Genomic DNA, 21,868 nt, shown 5'->3' with positions numbered 1-21,868 from the left:
AACGTCATGCTCTTTGCTCTGCACCCCCCCCCCCCGCCCGCCCCCAAGAGTGTAACCACAGCTAAGCAGCCGCTTCTAAGATTGTTAAACTCTGCATAACAGCTACAAAAATCCCGAGCAGTTTTCCCAGCCGGACGGACGCCCGACCGCCTTTCCAACTCCGCGGCACTAACAGTCCGCGCCGACTTCCAGAACCAGCCAGCTCCCGGCTCTTTCACAACCGAGCCGGGGCAGCCCGGGGACCCGCACTTCTGCCGGGCACCGCGGGCAAGGTCCCGGTTTAACCGAACCCACAGCGGCGGGGAGAGGACGAAGCGCAGGGCGCAGGTGAGAGCCCGGCTCCGAGGCCGCCTGCCGCAGCCGCTCGTAACTTCCCACCCCAGCGCCGCGGGGCTGCTGCGCGCCTTCCCCACGCTCCTTCTGCGGCGGCTCCGCGCCCCTCGCTGCTGCCCGAGTAGGCGAGCCCGGGGCAGATGCTCCCCCGGGGCGGGGAGGGGCAGGGCAGGGCAGCGCCGCGCACCCCGCGTTGCCCCGCCGCGCCCTCCCGCCCGCACTCGCCCGCCCGCACTCACCCGCCCGCACTCACCGCTCCGCTCCGCTCCCCGCGCCGGGACGCGGCGGCAGCACCTCCCTCCTGCGGCGGGGCGGAGGCTCCGCGCCCCCCCCCCACCCCGCGGTGCCCCTGCACCGCCCACGCTCCCTTCCGCGGGCAGCCGCCCCTCCCCAAGAGCCAGCGGCTCCATCTGCAATGCAGCTGCGGCCGCCCTGTCTTCCTCCTCCTCCTCCCGGCCCGGCCCGAGCGGGCACCTGCCCGCCGCCCCCTCGGATCCGAGCTTACCCGCTGTGCAGCGCGGCCCCAGCCCTGCGGACGGGCGGGGGGCAGCGTGGGGGGCAGCGCGCCTGGGCGCACGGCCAGAGCGGGGTCAGGGAGCTCCTGGCGCTGGTGGGTCGTCAGGGGTGTGAAACAAGGAGGAGAGACGGGAGAGGGGACAAGAAGGGGGAGGGGGGGGGAAGGACGAAAAGGGTATCATTTCCAAAAGGACTTTTGCGGGCTGCTTCTCCCCCCAAGCCCATTACTGAGGCGGACCCCTGGGACAGGGCGAGATTAATTGCTCTGTGTTATGAAGAAAATGATAGATGTCATTAATCAGGGAAGTTGTAAGTCATCCACGCTTGTAGATGGAATTCGGAGATTAGCCGGGACAGATGGCAGACAAACACAGCGCTCTCCAGGTCTGGCGTAAATCACTCAACTTCTGGAATTATTAAAGAGCCAATGACAGAATCTCATACATTTTCTTAAAGAGAAGTGTTTCTTAGGAAGATGAATATTCACTTCGTATTATGAAAAACTGTTTCCAATCACTGTTACATTTCCCTTTCTAAATAATGAAAGTATTGGGTTTTCCTTCCTGGATGTCAGAAACTTCAAACCTGAAACAGAAACAAGACTTTTCACACAGATATCTTTCAGATGTGGATAAGAAGCAAAGCCAGGCAAACTACACAAGCACCTAAATCATTGCTTTAATGCCCTTTCTGAAACAACCAGGCAAAGTTGTAAGTTAATAGGTTTGCCCTGATACCTCCAGTAGATTTACCTTTACTTGCAGTAACTACTGCAGCACAATATTTTTTTTTTCAAGTTTTATTTGTTTTCATGCACTTTGAGGAAAGCAGTGAATCAATGCCACTTTTATTCACTGCTTCTAAAAGAACATTAGACATTCTGTGGAATCTAAATACTCCAAGTGGAGAGAAGAGCTTTTTTCATTAGTCTCCCCTAATTTTTTTTCACATAGCAAAAATGAGTTATGGTATGATCAACTCCAATCAATCTTTCATGGTATCACATTGACTGATACGTCAAATGCTTGTCTAAATATAAGCTCAGCACCAATATCTATGACTGAGTAATTGTGAGCTTGATTGCATGTCCTGCAATAATGTGATCAATCTACAGCGACATTCAGAATCTTGCAGAAACCTGCTCTATAAATTCAATGATAGCATCTATTCTATCACATAAAAGGGACCACCGACCAAACCACGGAGTTTACAATAGTATTAAAAAAATATTCAAATGTTAACCTCATGATATGTAAACTGTTTACCATGCTAACCAGTTTAATTTTCATTATTAAAAACTTATTTTAGGAAAATTCATGTTATTTTTATTAGATTTAGGAAAAGCAATGTGCAAAATATAAAAAGTTGTTTGGTTTTTTTTTTTAACTTACTCTCAGCATTTGGATTTACTGAGCACTATACCCTGAGTCATCTTTAAATTGCTTCAGTATGTGATGCAGAAACAGTCTCACACACAAGTATAATCTTTCCTAACTTTGGTGCAAAATCTAGGAAAAAAACAGGTTTAAATTATTTATTTTTTAAATCAAAAGGGCAAAACTAACACTTCAAATGGAGAACCAGGTAGGTCATTGTTATGACTTAGAAATATCGCTATATATAATCAGAATAATTTAGGTTGGGGAGGACCTTTAGAGATGATCTAGTTCAACCCCCTGCTCAAGGCAGTGTAACTTCAAAGATAGATCAGCTTCCTCAGCACCTTGTCCAGCCAAGTCTCAAAAATCCCCAAGCAAGGAGATTCTGACTTTTCTGGAAAAACTGTTCGATTTTGACTACTGCTTATTGTGGAGAGTGCTTTCTTTTTTCCTAATAAGAATTTCCCTTGCTGCAGCTTGTGTCTGTTGCCTCTCATCCTTTCTCTGGGCACCTGAGAAGAGTGTGGTTCTGCCTTCCCTGTAAGCACTCTCTCAATAGTTGAGGATGGCGATTAGATCCTCCACCTTAGCCTTCTTTTCTTCAGACCTCTCAGAAATATCACTAACTGTTCACATTCACTACTCTTTCCTATTCCTTTTTAATAAATCTCACTGAATTTAATATTATAAAGTAAAACTGTTATTTGTGGGGGGTTTCTCCCATCTCTCAGAGTATTAAAAATGGATAGCTAAAATGACTCATCCATCTTCTAAAAGAGGTACTTATAATGAAACCTACACAAAACAGCATGGACAAAGTAAAACTTCCTCCTAAGTTCCTATTTCTATCAGAAAGAGCGAAGAGATTCAGGTCAAAGGCATTTACATCCTATTTGGCCATAAAAGCTGGTCATACAGTAATTTCAAGGGTATCAGCAGCACCTACAAAGCAGACTGAGTTTTCCCAGGCCTTATGTAAAAAAATGTTTAATACTGAATGTTAGGTTTTTCCACAAACAGTAATGACATTTGCCTGAGATACAGTTTCTTGGGCATATTTGGAAGCTAGTACACATTTTTATGCTCATGGCCTGTGCACAGCCACGTGGCTAGTGCTGAGATAGGTCGTGAAGCGAAGCTGTTAAGGATGGTAGCTCAGAGGGAGGTTGGGAAAGGGAAGAACTGGCAGAAAGGGTAGCCTAGTTTGAAACTGTTTTCCCTTTTGTTCACACAAGCTCTGGTTTGTCTGCCATCTCAGCAAAAGAGAAAACTAGAATCTCTAGCTCTTGTATGCATCTTAAACTCTTTGAATTGTTTACCAGTATTCTCATTAATACTATTTGTATTTTAACTTATTCTCCATTTCTCCATTACATAAATTAATGTGCTCTTTTTCTCTGCATACATATACATATATAACTTATCAAAAAATACATATACTTATAAGGTATATAATCTTAAGCATCTCATCAATACAGACATTCTTGTTTTAAAGAATCCCCAACTCACACCAAGAACAAGCAGGCAGGTATATCTGAAACTTAATATTCTGCTATAATGCAGAATCACCACCACATTCAGAACAGATCTAGCAGCCTTGCAAGGTGTGTTTGTAATTTGTTTTGTGCCCTTTTTTTCAGGCCCTTTAGAGCAAATCAAGGATGAGAACTGAAAAGAAATTGGCTCGTATTCTGGGAGACAGTCTTTAAAGAAACAAGTAAAAAATATCTTCTTAAATCTCCTAAGAACTTGTGAAACCTTTCAGAGGTTTTGTAATCATGCAAAAAATACAAGGGAAAAAATCTTCCCTAAGGGACTTGACAAGAGAAAATACGTGTTCATAGTCAAGGAGCTAAACAATTCAACAATTCAAATTGGAATGGGATAAGGAAGCTTTCACCTCAGTTCAGCAAAGCTGTGAGAAATTGACTGAGTTGTTACTATTTTACATATTCTATGCCTTACGTGACATTAATTAGTTATTTCAGTGGGCAGAAGTCTACCCAAGAAATCACCAGCACAGCAGACCCTAATTGGAATTCGTGTTCACAGTCTGTGTAGAAAGCATTAATTTTCTAGCACCATGTGGACACAGACGGCACACACAACCATACCACTGATTACATGGAAACGTTTAAGGCAAAAATGATGGTGAAGTGCAGACAGACTTACACTGCCCATGCCTATGATGCAACACAGCACTTATCTGGTCTTTTCCAAACCATTGTCTTCTAGCCTTTTTTTAAAATAAGAAAGAAGTTATCATTGAATAAATGTATTTTTCCTTCCTCTATTTGAAATGTTATTCCCAATGCAAAGTCAAAATCCTGGTTTTTTTTTTTTATTCAAGGACTATTCCTTACAACAACAAGCAATAGAGCAGTTTGAAGGCACTGCCTTGGTATTTTGACCACACATCCTAAAGCAGAAGAAACACAAAAGGGTATTTAATTTTCCATCTATTTAGGAATACCTCTGTTTTTGCCTCAGAAGGAAAACTGTCTTGTGTCATATCTGAAACATCCAAACTGGAAGACCTTCCATCTGTTAGCTTTCCTAACAGATTTACATCTTTGAAAAGGCTCCTGCTGAAGAATTTTCTTTTCCTAGAACATCAGTTGAATTGTTAACAGTGCATTGGATCTACTAGAAATAGATTATAAAAAATATACTTGAATGGAAGCAGATGTTGGACATTCCTGTCCTGTACAAATCCGTTTTTCTGTGTAACCCCTAAAAACTGAACACTTGAAAGTACTGGAATATAAATTGCTTACTGAGGAAAGTTCTGCCATGCCATAAAGGCTTGCCTTGGAAGAACTGAAATTTGTATCAGGTTTTAAGAGAGTTATCATGACATTTTATATCTACCACTAACTGCAGCAATACTATGAAGATCAGAGCAATAAATATTTCCAGCTGTCAAGAGTAAGAAACCTGGAAAGCTTTGTAGGGACAGGAGGAAAGACTGGAGAGCACCTGGAGGGAAAGGGGGAAGGAAGAGCCTGAAATCATATTGCCCAGAATAAGGAAGGGCACAAGGGCAGAACAGTGATGGGGTGCGCAAATTGGCTGCTGGAAGCCAAGAGTGACGTTTATGTAACTAAAGCAAGAAAATGTTTTCAGGGCAGAACTAGATAATTTTTAATTTTTTTAATCCACATGGGGATTTAGCTTCTCAGGTAAATTTATTTTGCCTAAGGCCTGCAAGCTTTGCTGTTAAAAGCTCTGTGCAATAAGCAGTGAAATTTTTTTTTCAGATCAATGAGGTTAATAGGACCATTCCAAGACTTCACAGTTAAGAAGTTGAAAGAGGAAATAAAATTACAAGCATCCACTTCAATTTATATCTATGGTCCTCTGTGCTTGCCATGCCAATAAACAATGTGGTCTCTTGAAGGAAATCTTACTATTATACTGTCACTCATGACAAAGTATTTTGGGTACTTTCCTATGAACAGGACAGGATGGCATACAGCTGTTGCAGTAGACCCATAGGAATGTCAATTGTCAGTCATGAGATAGGACAGTTCAAAATCTACCCTATCTTATAGGGGTAGGGTATATGGAGTATAGAAATCCCTGTGCAGAAGACTGTATTGTTACAATGCAGCAAAGCATCCATTCATTCTTCCTGCTGAGTTCTCCAAGTTGTAGCTAATCTAGGTGTACTTAAGGATACTCACTGAACCTTTTTTTTTTTCTCAGTAGTGTATTTTAATGGAAATTACTTTCAAAACATGTGAGAGCTCTCATGTGTACACATATTTTTAGGCAACGTACCTAGTTCTTTATAAATACAAATTACTGTCAGATTTTTAAAACTATTAGAGAAATGTTATTAATTTCATGGAAAACTCAATGTATTTTTACAAAGGGATATATATCCCTGATCATCTGTATTCCACAGGAGGGGAGAAAATAGGTTGTTTCATCCCAAGTTAACATCAGTATTTTAACCCACTTCTCCCTTGCTTTAAGATGAAGGTACAAGGAGTGTGAGGAGAACATTCCAGTCCTGAATTCATTCTCCTGGAACACACTCTGCCCTGGACTCCTTGCTTTTCTTTCACCAGTACTTACCCGGAAAGTTGAAACTCTATCATTCACTGTTCATCCAATATATACCAAACAAAAGCATGTCAGCTTTAGCATTATAAAAGCTGATTTATGAAAACAAAAACCTTTATTGCACAACATTATTACCCTTGTAATGCCTATATGAAACCCCAGTCAGATATTACCTTTATTAATGATAATGGACCTTCTTAACATTAGTTAACTACTAAATAGAGGAGTATTTTCTTGCCAGTTATGATGTTTACACTGGAATTAAACTGACAAAGGATAATTTACTGAAACATTCTTTTTTTTTTTTTAGTATAGTTTGGAGACTAGAGAAACTCCAGGGAGCTGGCAATTCAAAATATAAAGGTCAGTTTCTGTTAATGAAAGCAGAATATACATAGAAGGAAGGAATTTTCATGAAAAGCTGGCCTGCTGTGGACTAATTGCTCATTACTCTCATCATCCCTTAGGAAACATGTAGATAATCCTATTTCAAGACATACAGCATAGCTGAAATTTAGGCAGAATGAGCAAGGCGTGAATCTGCCACAAACGGCCATATATCAAAGGTACAAAGGACCCGATTCATAGCTAAATCAGGAACTGTAAAAATCCAGTCTGGCTGAATAAGACTGGGGAGACTTTCCTGGAGTTGCCTGTAGAGAGCTAAAAACGTATCCCCAACAGCATCTTTAAGTGTACTGCAAGAAATCAGTAATTTATCAGTAAGAACAAATATAACATCACTCATTCTAGCCCTAGCGATGTACTACCTTTCTCTCAAGGGAGCCACCTTACATAGCTATACGGAGTAAGATCATGAGCTTTGGCCCTGGGACTAGAAGCAGCATGGTCAGAAAAGATCTCCTAGGCTTTCATCTGTTTCAATTTTTAGCCATAAAGTCATACTGAGTTTTTTCAAGTGGAAAAAATGCATGATTTCTATGCAGACACTATGTAAGTAGCATATGTTTTACATAAAAGATTTATAGGATCCAGTCTGGCAACAGAGAGGTTTATGGGGTCTTTTCATTCACTAAAAGCAGGTACCAGGTGATCCTACGACTAACACACATGAACTGAACATGACCACTACAAGTGGTCATTTTTTAATGCACTACAATCTAAACAACATCATTTTCAATTTTAAACTTCATATGTCCTTTTCTGTGTTGGATTGCTCAGGTATGGCCAAATGCAGGCTGCATCTTACTGTGATTTTGGCTTAGAAAAATAGAAACATCATCGTTCCAAGGGACAGGATCAAGAGATGGTGTGCCTGTCAAAGGAATTATTTTCCACAGTGAGTTTTCCGTTTGCTCTTTATCATCAGTTTTACTGTGATGACACTTTTTTTTACAAAAGATGACAATTTTCTAGTAGACTGGAACATTGCATAGCATACACAAATACTAATTTCATAATTTTTCAATAGAGCATTATTCTAATACCTCAGAAAAGATGTCATGTTGTCTAAGCTGACTTGATCAGTGATACAGCATGAACTCTGCATGGTAAAGAATGGTCTATATAGGATTATTTTGGAAATGTGGATATAGTCTATTTAGCACATTTTTAGAGTATGTAGAATATCAAAATATTTGTTGTGGTAGTCTTCAAAGACATTTTACTGTCACACAGAATACTGTCATTCTTTAAACTGGTATCACATAAGCATTACTAGAAGAAGATAAATCATAATAAAAACTGCCCAGCAGAAATGGTTGCAGAGCCATGTCTGTATCTTCTAAAATCCCTTAGGGGAAAATAACTGTGCATATCTATTCATATGACTGGGTCTTCTGACACCTTAGGGAATTTTCCTTTCCTGGCTATAGAAACATTTGGTGGGGGACTTTTTTGCAGATTTTATTCAGATCAGAGTTGAATTTGTTTGTTTGTTTTTAAATGAGGCAATAACATCTCAGCATCTAATGAAAGGATAGGTGTAGCTAAGAGGAAAGACAGGAATAACTAATCTAGCTCTCTCATGCAAAATTCTGTCCACAAGCGCTACAGCTGAAATCAGTAGCATTATCTACACTTGAGTAAAAGTGTCAAAAAAGGGATTTATAAAACAAATAAAGAATAGGCAGCCCAATTCTCATCTTTGAGGTTGAAAGCAAAGTTTCCTGTAGCTTTGATGAGGCTCTTATGTCTTTGCTGCCATGTCTGATATGTATTTACATATTTAAAAGCCAGAAAAAATAATTAATGTCACACACATGTTTATAACCTAATAATACAAATTTCATTTTTGAGCTAAACTCTGCATTGAGAAACCTAATTATTTTTTCAGCGTAAGGCTCTAGACTTTAAAAGCTAGTGTTGGGGGGGGGGTAGTTTTGGATTTTTCTAGCTGATTTAAAAACAAACAAACAAAAAACCAACAACAACAACAAACAGAGTTAAGGATTAAAGAGTTGGATACTCACCTGCTTTTTAAACATGAAAGGCTGAATCCTCTGGACTCAAAAGGCTGCAAGACCCCTAGGTTGGAGGGGGCCTGGGACAAGCATTGCTTTCTCCATGGCTTCTACCTTTCCACAAACTGAACAGTAGTCACCCACCCAGAAAAAAATGAGACCTGTTTGAAGGCTACATTGAATCAAAGCAGAAGGTTGTTTCAGTAGCTGGGAGCTGCTGGGATTTGGTATTTCAGTTACAGACTTTTATTTTACTTCCACTGGACACACACCACCTGCTGACAAGGTTGACAAACATGATCAGAAGCATGTCTATAGGCTCTGAGGTACACAGAGAATTATGCAATGATTTTTTTTTTCCCCCAATAGAAAATGAATGTGTTATTGGGAGTTACATATCCTAAATAAAATAGGTTAAAGCTTTTATTCAACTTTGATGTGGTGAATAAAGGTACTAGAGTTATGGTTTAAAAGCTATGAATATGATATTAGCTAGAAAGTAACAATAATTTTCAACTTTATATACTGGGTTTTTTTCTTATTTTTCCCCTCTCTTATAATTGCCTCAGAGCTTAGGAAGTTGTTTTATGAATGTGGATAAAACTGACATCATCCCCACAAAGCAGACAAAATCCTCATGCAAGAGGCAGAAAGGAATGTTAAATGAGAGCTATCTGGAATCCTATCTTCTACTCGCCAAAGTATAGTTCATTATATTTTAGGTATTTTTAAAAGCCTTCAGAGCTATCAGTTTGTCACTCTAGAGTAATTGTCCTAACACAATATGGAGAGAAGATAAAAGAAAGGCTCTGGAATCAAGCTTAAGTCCTATTTTCAAAAAGCACTTATGATGGCTAACTGAAAACCCACACTTAGACCCTTCTGAAAATTGGAAAATTATTGCAATCTATCTAGGCAATGGTTTGAATTTCCAGAGAACTATCTGGCCTAATCAAAAGCTGTTGTTCCCCACCCCCTTCCCTTTTCTATAGCTGTACAGGGAAGAGTATGCTTCACAAAGCCCCTAGTGGCACTAATGATGCTATCGCTCCTTTTTGCTGAGCTGTCATTTCTCCTAATTATCATTTATATTGGGTTCTGCCACTTTCTGATATTAATATTGCCACATATATACTTTAATTGTTAGGCAGCACTATACAGTGCTTATTCATAAGAGAATTTCAGCCCCTTCGACTTCCCTGAAGCCTTGAAATGTTGATGGATGTCTTTAAGATGGTCCCTGCTTAATGCTCATTACCAGGAGAAGAGTTAGCTGTCCACAAACCCTTTAATTTTATACATGCAAATGTCCATTGTTTGAACAAAATGGATAATTGAGCACCTAATTAGTGAATACCTGCTTGCACACACAATTAGCCAATTTGCAAGAACAGATGCTGGCTTACGAATACAGCAGTTGCAGTGGTGTGCAAGTTCCTTTCAGAGATGACTCCCTTTGACCTCTTAAGTTTCTAGTTACTCTCCTTTTCCAGAGATGATGTGGGGAGGAAAGGAAATGACACTATGTCAGGTATTCCCTTTAGGATTTTATACTTGAAGATAACATAGAAATAGTGTAAGGGGTCTTAACATCTCTCTGGAAATGACCCTTAGATCAGACCCAAGCACTGGCTCCATTACCTTCAGGGTCACAGTGTAACTGGACGAAGTGTGGTTGCTCACCTTTTCTCCTTCACATCAATCTTAGTCAAATGGAAGGCCAGTTGATTTAGCTACTAAGTAGTAAGTGTCAAGATCTACTCAAACTAATTCTAGGTTCTATAATATTATTACAGTAAATCCTACAGTTAACTCCTGCAATATATATTTTTATGACTGCTCATTTAAATCAGTAGGTCACTCTGCTATCATAGGTATAACTTCAGTGTTTCTTCTTCTGGAAGTGGGTTTAGTTTGCTTTGCTTTGACCAATTCATATTCTACCAAGGAAGTTTGCTGACTATGCTTCCACAGCTTAATATGATCAATTTCATTATTTGCCTTCAAAAGAGATACCTCAGTTATTTCACAGAGGAAGATCCCTCTACATATTCAGATATTAAAGTATCTCTATGCAACAGATACAAAGCTAAGATAAAGAATGGAAGTTCTCCAAAACATGAAAGCGAGGCCATCTGTTTGGGGAGCAGTATCTGTCTCTCAGACAAGGATCTGCCAATGCATAATTCTGGCACTTCAACCACCAGAGCCTGGTCCTATAGCTTTCTATTGCTCTTTACATTACAATCAGACTAGTAGTTTGCTAAAACACATAGAAAGGCGCCAGTTCAGGTCGCTGCTTCCCCATCACCAGAAGGAGTGCTGCAGAGACAGACTTGCCCATCAGGGTCACTGCTGTGCGGCAACCACCGATGCAGGCATCAGCAAAATCTTACTCTTCAAAAAACAGAAAAATGGAAACTGGTACAATACAGATGTTTTGCCTTTGCAATGGAGAGGTGGAATTGTAATTAGAAAACATCCTGATCTTTGAGGAACTTCTATCAGGTGCTAGCTCTCTCAAAAAAATCTTTCCACTTTAGCTTATCTTAAGCCTTTGCAATGACTGGATTCCTTACCTCATTATAATGGATTTATTACTTTCCCCTCCCAGAAGAAGTGGGAAACATCTGTTGTATTTTATCACTTTAAAGTATGATAAACACAATATGCACATCTCTGGAACAAGTTGTTGTTTAAAGTAAATTTTGTTTGTGAAGAGACGTAAGGGGACAGATGTTGTTAATTAGTGTGAACAGAAGTAGAACTTCCCATAACTTTAGGCAGTACTATGACTCACTCATTTTACTAATAAAAACCTGATCAATTCTAATTCTGTTTTCTACAGAGATGAATTTGCTGATTACATTTGATTTGCCAGAAGAACACTAAGAAAAATAAGTCAGTTTATAACATTACACATTGAGGAACCTTCTGACTTTCTAGAACTATATTTTTTTCGCAAAGCTTAATTCTAGCTTTCCTTTCTGATTTACAGAACTAAAAGTTGCTTAAAGCAGTTTCCCAAGTAGCTATCCTTCAACAAAGTTGCTCAAAACACCGGCTTGTAAAATAGAGATATTTGAAGGTATATTTTGATTTAGTGCTATGCAGTGTATTTGCTTAAAAAAAAAAAAAATAAAAGAACATCTACAAACAAAGTACTATGCTGCAAAAATTAAAAAAGGGGGAAAATAAGAGTTGGATGCAGGGAATATGGTGACATGTTCCAGTTCACACTTAAAATAAAAGCAGGTAGAAAACACAGGCAAAGTGGGTGCCTTACAGCCACAGAGTGACTTGGCGAATACCAGCTTCCCAGAATGGGGTAAAGCAGCAATACAGATACTTGCAACTGGAGAAAGCCATCAGACTGTTAGCCAGTTAGGGGAGAGGAAAAGCAGTTTATGCACCAGTTAGCAAGAACCCCTAAAAAGTACTCTCACCAGCCAGTAGGACACTGAAGAAAACCTGTAAATTAGTCATCAAATGGAGTTGCTATCTCAGGAGGGATGAAATGGAGGTCTTCTAATGTTATCAAATCAACCGTCTTTCCCTTGTGAAACAAAGGGACATACCTGGTTTGTGCTCAGGCAGAGTGAGACCCTTCTCTCTCCATCAACCAACCAGGTAGGCTGCATGAGAAGCAATTAATAAGGAGAGATGTGATCTGAAATGGCCCTTTTCCCCTTTAATCCAGACAATGTGTGGACCTATTTGTGAGGTGATAGTATTGACTTATTGTAATTCATTACTCAGATTTTAAGGTGTTCATTATAATCTGAAATTTTGATATTAATGACATTTCATATTTTGGAAAAAATACTCTTTCTTAAAATACAAGACTGTCATAAAAATCTGGAAACCTCTGGACATTAATCTTCAGCTCAGATTAGCTTCCAAGCATAAAAGGCTATTCTGTCCCTTAAAAAAGGGGTTTGTACTACACTTGAGAAACAGCCTTTAGTGGGATATAGAGCTGCAAGTGCCAAGCACAGTCATTTTCTCTAAAAGTCACCTTTTAACTACAAGCAAATGTATTCTTTATAAAGACAACCTGCACTGCATCTGCTAAGAACCAATAATGCAATTAGTAGCTTTAGCACATCAAAGATGTTATTTATGCACTCCCCTTACGTACACCTGTTACCAAAAACCTTTTCATACCTTAGCAACCAGTTTCAGTCCCTTCATCATCTGTTGTCATTGGCAGGCTTGAACACTTAATTTTTGCAGAGAATTTTAACCGTGTTCTTTTAAGTCCTGGGAGCAAAACAGTCACCACCTAATAGACAGTATGCTGGTGCACTACTAACTTTCATCTGGCTTTCTACACTTTCCCGCCAGCTGCTATTCAGCTCAACCATTTCACGGTTACATAAGACCATAGCTTGCTTGGCAAACAGCAAGTAGAAAGTTGTTGCTGGTGTAAAACTTTGGGGAGCTCATTAATTTACAAGAAAAAAAAACCACAATTTTTTGATATAACATTTCAATGATCAAACTAACAAGCATGAAAATAAGCTCATTCACCAAGCTTGAGATTCCAGCTGAGTGTCCCTGAAGTTTGCAGTCATTTCCTCTAATTGCCCTAAGACAGTTATTTGTTATTTCCGTCTTGTAGTTCTGATAATTTCTTACCACTCTGCTGCTTCAACCAGAGAAAGATTTTCTGTTGATACTTGTATGAATGTCCACTTAGTTTCCTTGTTAAAAACAACGGAAAAAGATCCTGAAGAAATGCCATTAAAAGCCTCTTTTCAAAACCCAGTCCAAAACTCCTGTGTTAAAACATTGAAAGCTATACTTCAGTTATGCTGCAAAGGATGGTGCCTGGCTCAAGGTGTGAAGTGGCTGGGAGATGGCTAATACATGGCTTAAATTACTTTTTGAAGTATTCATATTCACTGCAGGGAAGTATTCGTATTCACTTTTTCCACAGGAAAAAAAAGAAAAGTTTTCTGAACGCTCCTCTCCTATTATTTCCCACAACATAGGGAGAATATGCCCTTATCTGCACTATTACAGGTGTTACATCATGCACTATATGACACAGATGACAGCCTATTTAGAAACTTTAACACCTGGAAGTCAGGAAAAGCCAGGATTATATATGGTTTCCTTGGAATCCGTACCCTGCTGTGAGGCAACATTCAAATCATTTATGACCATGCCCTCCTCAGTCCTCTACCCCCAGGTTCCTCCTTTCCAGGTTAAGTTTTTCTTAAAAACATTGTAGGCCTGTGCTACCTCCACTGGGATTCCCATGATGGGTAATGCAGGTTCTCTGGAGACAGTGTTGGTAAACCAGAAAAAAAGCGTATTTTTTTCATTTTGATTCCTGTAAAACTCTGTCTATACTAGGTCACCTTTCCTTCCAGTATCAGCTGTGGACTTCTAGACCTCTGAGAGTAACAAAACAGCAAAATTAAAATATAATTTAAATAAACCAGAGGAAATTTATCTTCTCGTGGTAACACTGTGATTAAAGGATTTAATTGAATTATAGAGGCTTAGATAGCATGAAATGAAAGCAGAAATACATCAAGAATCACTGTTTCATGCAGAAAAATCATAAAAGTGTGTAATGGTCCACAAGGTAATATTTATCTGGGAATAGATGACAGAGGACTTTATGAGACAGAGCTACAAGGCATGAAGGATATAAAATGCAATAAAAAAAGGATAAACTCAGCAGGGCTGATAAAGAATAAATATACAAATATTAACCCACAAATAACTGACACACCTATCATTTGTTCTTTCAAAAGTAAAGGTTTTTACCTTAAAAAATTTAAACTTCTATGATGATTCAAAAATGAAACAGCCTGATATTAAAATTATTACTTCTGAATATTAAAATTAAATGTCATTTCCTGTATCCAAAGCTGAAAATACTATCTGCACAATCTACTTCATCTTTTAATTCATCTTTTCAGAACACAGTAGTGGTTTTAATAAAGCGCCAGAGGAAACACATTACAATAGATTTTACTTTGCATTTCTTTAAAGAAACTCATCTACTGATAACTGTTAAGACCCTCTCCTCGTTTAAATCTCCATTTATAAAGCTATGCATAATGACCAAATAATATCAAAAGAAAGCATCATCTCCATCTGTGGGCTATTGTATCTAGCCACATCTCTAAACCACTCCAAACCACTGAACTTTCTGCCAGTGTTCTGAAAGGTGGGCTGCTGATGAATACAGTAAGTTACAACATCTAAAACTCTGGTCAAGATAAAAATAGGCCAAATCCTATTAACAGTTATGCTTACAAATGTGTTGGTTTTCCACAGGTGATTGACTACAATGACACTATTCAGATGTATAAAGTATGTTTATAATCATTTGCAGCATTGAGGTCTGAGGTCAGTCTGCACACTATTTTGTAAAATATTAAAAGTCTCTTTGATTTATGCCTAACAGCCTGTTTTAAAATCCTCAAGACAGAAAGTTTTCTCCTAGTTACCACATGCCTTTAATATCTTTAAAAGATGCATCATTTATTTTTTGTCCAGATATTCAACAATTATTTTTTCTTCTTCTTGTGTTTCTTTTTGAACTACACTAAAAGATGACTTGGATACACACTGTCTGTTCAAGACTGGTTTTAGTTTTCTTGAGTGATATTTGTAAACTGATGATTGGGCTTTAACTATAGCTTTTAAAGGAATTTAATTGGAAGGTAGGTCATTACATACCACACATGACTAGACAGGAAGGTAGCACTTGTTTATCCTCAAATGAGTCAGGGCCATTAGTTAGACTGCTGTTTACTGTGCAGGCAAGGAAAAAAGAATAATTGAGTCACACAGAAATAAACTTCCATCTTTTTGAGTCTCCAGTAACAAGAAGTAATGGTGTCTCATTAAATCAACAGCTCATTCCTGCACTTACCTATATTAAATTATATATTCATTCACATTACCTACTCGCAACAGTGTCACCTCAAATTATCTCCATATTCATTTTAAGCTGGATAATTTTATGGTTGTAACATTTGTATCTCCTAAGAGATGGGATAATCGAATCTCATGCTCCAGGCTGAAAAGGAATTGCCATGGGGAGTACCTCCCACCGCTTCACTCAGCATCGCACACTGAGGTAGGTGCATCCTTCTCTCTCTGCACCAGCTGCCATTAGCCACAGCAGGTGGCAAGATACATCATTTAGTAGGCATTTAAGCACTCAAGATGCAGCATATGCCACATTAGGACATGCTTTTGGGATGACTCCTGGAGGAACTGAAGGCTGGCAAAAAAAAAAAAAAGGGAAAAATTAAAAATAAAAAAGAAACAGTTTCCATATGCCATGGTATGGAAAGAGACATGCTGGACTCAATAAAACGTGTTCACTTTGTCTCTACTTTTGAACTACACATATTTGAACTGTGATGGAGAAAAAATGGACATTCTGGCTATGTTCAAGCCACTTTAGCAGCACAAAAGGAAGAGTTCACACTTCACATCATCTTTTCCAAATGAACTGGAGTTCTCATATGACTTCTTTCAGGATTTTCAGTAGGATTTTGTCTGTTTGCTTTGTCTTAAAGCACATTAGAGCTGAACTCTTCAAGTGTAGTACTTCCCCATTTGATCAAGTCTCAGTCCCTGGTGCTACACCACTGTTTTAACTTAGATCTTACCCTTTGTATAGAAATACTCTTTAAAAAAAAAAAAAACAACTTCCATATTCTTGCCTATATATAGTTATTTCTAGAAAATGTTACTACTTCAAGGCAAGTCTGGAAGGAGGTAAGTTACGACCACATTCAGATTTTAAAATTTTCTATAAGATTCTGCTACTGTTATTACAAGTGAAATTTAACTAGTTATTTCCCTCATAGCATAGATATAAAACTAGGCCACATGTGTGAATGCTGAGAGGTATGATTATTTTTTTTTTTTATTCATTACTGTTTCCTTGTCCCGTACAAGGAGTAAGAAAGTATTTGTGACTGGCACACCATATACCAGTCAAACTCAAAGAAACATGTAACAATTTTTATGAGGTATCCAGGTTCTTTTCTGGACTTCCTGCTACTTAAAAATAAAATTGGTATCTTTAAGATCCTGTGCACTCTGAGTTAAAATCTGTTTCCACCTCAATGCAACCAGCACTCCTGTGAGGGGCAAGCTGCACGTACACAGCTACAGAGGTGCTGTTGCCTTTTTGTGGTTAACCTGCAGAGCACAGCCACTTCCTTCATTTTTTTTTCCCCCAGGGCTGTGTAGAAAGCTAGAGAGTGCTGCATGTCTTCAGCAGTATTTCAATTTCTTCAAATTCTCTTCCCTAACCTAAGGCCAGGTGAAAGTGGAAAAATGGGGTAAAAAATGGTTCAAGGGATGGAATGAGTGAAGAGAACAGTGCAATTTGATGTAAAATGATTGAGTTTGAGATGAAATTAAACTTAATGAAATGACACTATCATTTACTTCAGTAAAACCATTACAATATAAAGTTGGAACTCAACATTAATATACCATTATTCAATACCTTACACAGAATATCATTTCATTACTGCTTTTTATGCCCACATAGAAGTAATGACTGCTTAGACCATACATGTAGGTGCAACCTTTTTTTCCCAAAGATCTACAGAGAAATCAGTTGTAGAGTAGCCTGTGCACATTATTATATACTATTATACACATAGTGGTCAGATGTTCTTAGTGTTACTGAGAACCACCTAGCAGTGCTTCCTCTCATTCGTTTTAGTTTAAAGCATAAAATGAAGTAGCTTTGGTATGTCTCATTAAAACATAGGCTAACCTGAACATCAGGCCAGTGTTTTTACAAGACAGCTCTTCTGACTGCAAAACATGGAAAAGTTTAGTAATACTTTCAGTTAAGATAGGAGTGCAACATATGACCATAGTGTATTCAACTTGCATGCTCAAATTTGATCTGAAAGAAGAAAACCTAGGTCTTCATTAGCACAAAAACTGACACACACCCCCAAATCTTAATATGTAAAAAATGTTGCAAAGTATGGTTCAGTGCTACCTGAGGCTTCTAGATAGCACAGCTGCACTAAGACCTGTTTGCTCAGAGCCCTGATGAAAAGCAGAGTATACAGCATCGGCACTGCATCTCTGTCCCTAAGCACAGGGGTCCAGCGTGCTGCTTATGTCCAAATTAATATCTTGTTAGGCATTAACATCATGACTTGACTTAATGAATGAGTGGGTCCTACCCGTGAGAGCTCCTTGTCTTCCTCTCCATATGGAGTTTAAAAATAGCTTGTTTGACTTTGGGATGAAGGTATGACCAATGTAAGCAGGAGGTGATTTCACTTGAGAGCAAGCAATTGACAGTACTCTCAGCCTCTCAGCTATCTAACTGCAACTACTAGTTTCTTTTTCTCACCATGCCATCCCCAGGGCCCCATGTTTTATTAAGTTTCTTTGGAGTTAGCAAGTTGAAATGGTGATTTGTGGTTTTGGTGGGGTTTTTGTTGTTGTTGTTGTTATCCTTTTCTGCAATGTCCTGTGCTGGAAAAGAGGCTGAAGAGCATTAGTGTGGCACAGAGATAAGAAGGGAAAACTCAGGCTGAGGTTCTGCTCCTGAAAGCTGTCGCCTGATTTGTCAGCATTATCTGCATCTAACTTACTTACACCTCCTGTACACAGAGGGCAGCTCAAATTTGCCCCAGCTGCTTTGTTCTCCTCAGGTCCACAGTTCCTATAGCGTTACAAAATCCAAGCATCGTGTACAGGGTTAAACACGTGGCAGATTTAGGCCCCAAGCCCAGGGCACTGGCCAGAGAGTACAGCCCAAGGTATGGATCGTTTGCAAGTTAGCCCTTTGCAAGTTGGCCCATGTAACTGGACTCTTAGAATAACCTTTGCAGAAACTAAAGGGAGTCATGGAAAAAAATGCAAGGAAAAAAAGAGGCAAAACCCCATGCACCTCTTAGCTAAACCTTAGCCAAGCGGGCCTTTGATATAACACAGGGTTTGCCCCAAGAATAAACCCAGTCCTATTGCTTTCTGACTTGTCATTCCACAGTCATGTAGCCTTGTGGCTACTTGCCCTCTCAGCAGCCTCCTGACCACAATGACACGGTACTTTCTAATTTATCAGTTTTAGCCTTGTGTGGTGCAGCTTCTCACTGCCATTGGGAAGTACAGCATTGCTTACAATATATTCACATTTGGATTGCATTAAAACCTCTTTCAAGATACTATTGTCTTTTCACGCTTGCGTAAAGTATCAGCATGCTGCCTTGAGTTAATAAAGCATTCTTTTCAATTCCTTCTCTTATCTGGCTGTTTGGGTTCTAGCAGGCCTCGTCAGACACTGTAGCTCCTTTGTGCCAATTGTGACTCTAGAAAAGACACGCAGGCACAGAGACAAAGACCTGCTCCCAAAGAATCACTAGGTTTGGTTAGAAAAGGAAAGAGTGTTTTCCAGAACTATGCAAACAGTTCATTGAGCGAAGAAGCTTGAAGCCCAGAAAATTTCTGCTCTCCAGTTCTTGTAACGCAGCATTTCTCTTGTTCAAGAGGTGTCTGGAGAGGCAGAAAAGCTCAAATTGCCTCATTCTTAACAACCTACAAGTTGGAGAATTCCCCGTTAAGCTCTGCAAAGGCCTTGCTTAGTTAGCAAGGTTACACAGCTCACTCATACCTTTGAGTTACGGTGTCAGGAGTTAACCTGATGTTACTCAGATTAATTGCATCACTTGAATTAGTTCGTTTGCTAAGACCAATAATCAAAATTCCCTCTTCATTTTAAGGCAGTTGGTAACCTTTGCTTTTCTACAGACTGGTATCAAATACAACACTTTTGTACTGCACCTCTGTGTATGAGCCCATTACCTGTCTCACTTCAAACCTGATGCCCCAGAACTAGCCTAACTGTTGTGAAACTGATGTGACTGATGACAGGGAATTGCAAAGAGATGCTGCAATGACTGAAAGCATTTGAATTTTTATTGTGACAGAAACTCAGTTGTAGCCTTGGCAGTGGTGCTGTTTTATAATATCTAAGAAAGACTTTAAGTATTCTAGTGGAAAGGCCTACAATTTGCTGCATCCTGGACTCATTAGTTCAGTTATTATTAATTATGATGAAGTAATGCACTAAAATGACTGTTCCCACATAATTACCCTTTCCAAAACACTCTCCTGAAAAACAGGTTCTTACTCTAGCAGCTAGATCCAAACAGCAGCTCCTCCCACTTGATAAAAACCAGGACAGAGCAACTGCCCTGCAAACATACAGGAGTGGTACAACGCTACAAGCTTATCTGCAGTATTCACAGCTCATTTGCAACGTATGCCCTTAGTTGGACTTAAATCTAGAAATGCTGATTATAATTCCAGTGTCCTCTTGTATAGAGCCACAGGAAAAAGCAAAGAAATGATCATAGATTAGCCAGAAAATCCTCATAAAGGAAGCAGGGCAAAGTTCCCCACAAAAGTATAATTGTATTGCTAATATATTTAGCACTGAGGTCAGTTTAACCTTTGTACTAATCTATATGCATTTTTGAGAATAAATTCATGTTTCTTTGCCTAGTGGCTGCTGTCGTTTCTAATGGTCTGCATTGGGTTTCGTGGTCATATGGCAGCCCAATGGGAAGCGGATCCTCTGAAATTCATGTTCCCTCTGGTAAGGGGTTCCCCTCTAGAGAAGCTGAGGGATGCCACAGCCACAGCATTGAGGAAGGGAACTCTGACAGCGCTCAGCTGCTTCTGCTCCTCTACCCTTACCACTTCTCCATTAGAGGTCCACCAAAAGCCCCAAGCGAGGAGAGAACCTCTTTAGCCCAGCATCTCTGCTCCTGGCTTCCGACCTCCTTCCAGCCGAGGGCAGGAGAAGTCCGGCAGCAGCTGATGGCCTCTGGGCTTCCTCTCCCTCCTCAGGGAAGCCAGGCTGCTCCCGTGCCCCAGCTCTCTCCCTGCTGTGGGTGCGAATGTAGGAAGTCCCTTTGAAAGGAGTTCCCAGGAACTCCCTTCCTGTTGGAGGGAGCTGCAGTCATAGCTATAGTATTAAATTCAATGCCATTACGTTAGCAGCTTAAAAATGCAATGAAATCATCTAGGCCATTGTATTTGTCCAAGACCAGTGAAAAAGGAAAGGAGTGGCATAAATAATGCCAAGAAATTAGTACGCTAATATTCTTTCTTAATAACCTAAAATGTTATCATTAATGTAGGTAGATGGAATATTAAAAAAAACCCATGCTGAATTTTAACAGCACCCTTTAAAATGGGATATCATCACCCAGTCCTGCCGCAGGCTCTCCTGCTGGCAAGCAGAGCCGCAGGAACATTCCTTGGTGGAGAGTATTGAGACCAGTAATCCTAAAGCAGAAACCTTGTTAGGGATCAAAAAGCCAAGTTAGAGGCTTTGATTATTTCATTTTGGATTTTGTGATTTTTAGATGCTCATTTATAATATAAGGAAACGAAAGAGAATTTTTTTTAAAGGATAAGCAACCAGTAACAGGAGATAGTTTCCCACACGGCACTTTTGCAATATCATTCTCTTTCATAATTGTTCCCTTTTCCTTTTGTTCAAATACAAGCCATTGCAGATGAAACTGTATGTCTGTCTTCTGCGGTTTAAACCTTTGTTTGTGCACTAATGAATCTGACTAGGTGTCATAGCAGACTCTAATGAGCATCACTCGCTTTCATTTAACTCTACAGCTCACCATTATACACTTTAGAAGATCTGTTGGTTTATTCATAGCAATCACTAGATATTCTTTTTCATTAGATAGATACTAGTTTTCCCTGTTGTGCCTTTCTTTATTAAGGGAACTATGAAATGTTAATACTGGCCTCAAAACCCAGGGCAAAAATGCCCCCAATCCTATTTGAAATGCAATCGCTCATATTGTAAATGATCTTAAAGATCTGAGCACAAACAGCTTGAAATTTTCTTAATTTATTTATGAAAGAATGAGAGAAAAAAATCAAGAAGGTGGCTCTGTATAACCCACTTGTCCGATTTACCTTATTAATTGAATTTCTTGTAGTTAATTTAAGCAGCAGGACTGCAATTATAAAAGCATCCATAAACAACTATTAAGAACTGTCATATTCCCACCCAGGTTCTTAGCTCAGATTTTAAACCCAGAAACACTTAACAATTCAGAGCTTGGCCCTGAGTCAGTTTTGAGAGGG

The 21,868-nt window shown here is 39.5% G+C and overlaps 1 long non-coding RNA gene across 1 annotated transcript; it reads left to right on the top strand.

Annotated features, from left to right (window-relative positions):
• Positions 1-11,767, top strand: LOC128147989 (uncharacterized). Its single transcript, XR_008237152.1, has 3 exons — positions 1-327; positions 7,482-7,599; positions 11,571-11,767. It is a non-coding gene; the product is annotated as an uncharacterized LOC128147989 (long non-coding RNA).
• The last annotated feature ends 10,101 nt before the right edge of the window (positions 11,768-21,868 follow it).

Source organism: Harpia harpyja, chromosome 1 (assembly GCF_026419915.1).
Source record: "Harpia harpyja isolate bHarHar1 chromosome 1, bHarHar1 primary haplotype, whole genome shotgun sequence".
NCBI lineage: Eukaryota > Metazoa > Chordata > Aves > Accipitriformes > Accipitridae > Harpia > Harpia harpyja.
Note: the sequence above shows the minus strand (reverse complement) of the source record. Positions and strands in the feature narration are given on the sequence as shown.